The sequence below is a fragment of the Mesoplodon mirus genome (genome assembly GCF_964341445.2).
Source record: "Mesoplodon mirus genome assembly, chromosome: 1".
In the NCBI taxonomy this organism is placed as follows: domain Eukaryota; kingdom Metazoa; phylum Chordata; class Mammalia; order Artiodactyla; family Ziphiidae; genus Mesoplodon; species Mesoplodon mirus.
Genome location: NC_138976.1, coordinates 25,835,332 through 25,839,343, shown reverse-complemented (window position 1 = coordinate 25,839,343; position 4,012 = coordinate 25,835,332).

Sequence of the window (4,012 nt, the reverse complement as noted above, 5' to 3'; positions counted from 1 at the left end):
TTCAAATGGGTTGTTTGGGGTTTTTCTGGTTTTTTTTGCTTTTTGGTATAGAGCTGCATGAGCTGTTTGTATATTTTGGAAATTAAGACCTTGTCGGTCACTTCATTTGCAAATATTTTCTCCCATTCTGTGGGTTGTCTTTTCGTTTTATGGTTTCCTTTGCTCTGCAGAAGCTTTTAAGTTTAATTAGGTCCCATTTGTTTATTTTTGTTTTTATTTTTATTACTCTAGGAGGTGGATCAAGAAAGATATTGCTGTGATTTATATCAAAGAGTGTTATGCCTATGTTTTCTTCTAAGAGTTTTATAGCATCCAGCTTTACATTTAGGCCTTTAATCCATTTTGAGTATATTTTTGTGTATGGTGTTAGAGAATGTTCTAATTTCATTCTCTTACATGTAGCTATCCAGTTTTTGCATCACCACTTATTGAGGAGGCTTCTTTTCTCCATTGTATATTCTTGCCTCCTTTGTCATAGATTAATTGACCATAGGCGCATGGGTTTATTTCTGGGTATTCTGTCCTGTTCCATTGATCTATATTTCTGTTTTTGCGCCAGTACCATACTGTTTTGATTACTGTAGCCTTGATTATTGAAGTCAGTAAGCCTGATTCCTCCAGCTCTGTTTCTCTTTCTCAGGACTGCTTTGGCTATTTGGGGTCTTTTGTGTCTCCATACAAATTTTAAAAGTTTTTGTTCTAGTTCTGTGAAAAATGCCATTGGTAATTTGATAGGGATTGCATTGAATCTGTAGATTGCCTTACGTAGTATGGTCATTTTGATAATGTTGATTCTTCCAATCCAAGAAAATGGTATATCTTTCCATCTGTTTGTGTCATCTTTGATTTCTTTCATCAGTGTCTTATAGTTTTCAGAGTACAGGTCTTTTGCCTCCTTAGGTAGGTTTACTCCTAGGTATTTTATTCTTTTTGATGTGATGGTAAATAGGATTGTTTCCTTAATTTCCCTTCCTGATCTTTCATTGTTAGTGTGTAGGAATGCTAGAGATTTCTGTGTATTAATTTTGTATCCTCCAACTTTACCAAATTCATTGAGCTCTAGTAGTTTTCTGGTAGCATCTTTAGGATTTTCTATGTATAGTATCATGTCATCTTACAAACAGTGACAGTTTTACTTCTTCTTTTCCAATTTGGATTCCTTTAATTTCTTTTTCATGTCTGATTGCCATGGCTAGGACTACCAAAACTATATTGAATAAAAGTGGCGAGAGTGGACATGCTTGTCTTGTTCCTGATCTTAGAGGGACTGCTTTCAGCTTTTCACTTTTGAGAATGGTGTTAGCTGTGGGTTTGTCATATATGGCCTTTATTATGTTGAGGTAAGTTCCCTCTATGCCCACTTTCTGGAGAGTTCTTATGACAAATGGGTGCTGAATTTTGTCAAATGCTTTTTATGCATCTATTGAGATGATCATATGGTTTTCTTCAGTTTAATAATGTGGAATATCACACCGATTGATTTGTGTATATTGAAAAATCCTTGCATCCCTGGGATAAATCCCATTTGATCATGCTGTATGATCCTTTTAATGTATTGTTGGATTTGGTTTGCTAGTGTTTTGTTGAGGATTTTTGTGTCTGTGTTCATCAGCAATATTGGCCTGTAATTTTCTTTTTTTGTGGTGTCTTTGTCTGGTTTTGGTAGCTGGTGATGGTGGCCTCGTAGAATGAGCTTGGGAGTATTCCTTCCTCTGCAATTTTTGAAGGAGTTTCAGAAGGATAGGTGTAACCTTTCTCTAAATGTTTGATAGAATTCATCTGTGAAGCCATCTGGTCCTGGAGTTTTGTTTGTTGGAAGCTTTTAAATCACTGTTTCAATTTCAGTACTTGTGATTGGTCTGTTCATATTTTCTATTTCTTCCTGGTTCAGACTTGGACATTTGTACCTTTCTGAGAATTTGTCCATTTCTTCTAGGTTGTCCATTTTATTGGCCCATAGCTGTTTGCAGTAGTCGCGCTTATGATCCTTTTTATCTCTGTGGTGTAAGTTGTAACGTCTCCTTTTTCATTTCTAATTTTATTGATTTGAGCCCTCTCCCTTTTTTTCTTGATGAGTCTGGCTAAAGGTTTATGAACTTTATCTTTTCAAAGAACCAGCTTTTAGTTTCATTGATCTTTTCTGTTGTTTTCTTCATTTCTATTTCATTTGTTTCTGCTCTGATCTTTATGATTTATTTCCTTCTACTAATTTTGGGTTTGGTTTGTTCTTCTTTCTCTAGTTGATTTAGGTGTAAAGTTAGGTTATTTGAGATTTTTCTTGTTTCCTGAGGTAAGATTGTACTGCTACAAAGTTCCCTCTTAGAATTCTTATGCTGCGTCCCATGGGTTTTGAATTGTCATGTTTTTGTTGTCATTTGTCTCTAGGTATTTTTTTATTTCCTTTTTGATTTCTTCAGTGATCCATTGGTTGTTTAGCAACATATTGTTTAGACTCCACGTGTTTGCATGTTTTACATTTTTTTTTCTTGTGGTTGATTTCTAATCTCATAGCGCTGTGGTCAGAAAGATGCTTGATATGACTTCAATTTTCTTAAATTTACCGAGGCTTGATTTCTGGCCCAAGGTGGAATCTATCCTGGAGAGTGTTCCATGTGCACTTGAGAAGAAAGTGTATTCTGCTGCTTTCAGATGGAACGTTCTATAAATATAAATTAAGTCCATCTGGTCTAATGTGTCATTTAAGTCCTTGTTTCCTTATTGATTTTCTGTCTGGATGATCTATTGGTGAAAGTGGGGTGTTATATATCCCCCACTATTATTTATGTTACTGTTGATTTCTCCTTTTATGGATGTTAGAATTTGCCTTAAATGTTGAGGTGCTCCTATGTTGGGTGCATATATATTTACAATTGTTATATCTTTTTCTTGGATTGATCCCGTGATCATTATGTAGTGTCCTTCTTTGTCTCTAGTAACAGTCTTTATTTTAAAGTCTATTTTGTCAGCTGAGTATTGGTACTCCAGCTTTCTTTTGATTTCCATTTGCATGGAATAGCTTTTTCCATCCCCTCACTTTCAGTCTGTATGTGTCCTTAGATCGGAAGTGGGTCTCTTGTAGACAGCATATATATAGGTTTTGTTTTTGTATCCATTTAGCTAGTCTCTGTCTTTTCGTTAGAGCATTTAATCTATTTACATTTAAGGTAATTATTGATAGGTATATTCTTACTACCATTTTGTCAATTGCCTTGAATTTGCTTTTGTAGGTCTTTTTTCTTCCCTTCTTTTGTTCTTTTCTCTTGTGATTTGTTGACTATCTTTAGTGTTGTGTTTGGATTGCTTTTTCTTTTTTGTGTATCTATTGTAGATTTTCAGTTTGTGGTTCCTATGAGGTCTTGACATGGCAGTCTTTTTATATACATGACTGTTTTAAGTTGCTGGTCTCTTAATTTCCAGTGCATTTCCAATATCCTGCATTTGTACTCTCCTCACAGTTGCTGGTTTTGATATCATATTTGTGTGTGGATGATTTCCTACCTTTACTTTATGTTTGCCTTTACTGGTGAGCTTTCCCATTTGTAATTTTCTTGTTTCTACTTGTGACCTTTTCTTTTCTGCCTAGAGAAGTTCCTTTAGGATTTGTTGTAAAGCTGGTCTGGTGGTGCTGAATTCTTTAGCTTTTGTTCGTCTGTAAAGCTTTTGATTTTTCTCTTGAATCTGAATGAGAGCCTTGCTGGGTAGAGTGCTCTTGGTTGTAGGTTTTTACCTTTCATCACTTCAAATATATTGTGCCACTCCCTTCTGGCCGGCAGAGTTTCAGCTGAAAAATCAGCTGACAACCTTATGGGGATTCCCTTGTATGTTATTTGTCAATTTTTCCCTTGTTGCTTTTAATATTTTTTCTCTGTCTTTAGTTTTTGTGAGTTTGATATGTGTCTGGGTGTGTTCCTCCTTGGGTTTATCTTGTACGGTACTCTCTGCGCTTCCTGGACTTGAGTGTTTCCTCTCTCATGTTAGGGAAGTTTTTGATTATAACCTCTTCAAATATTTT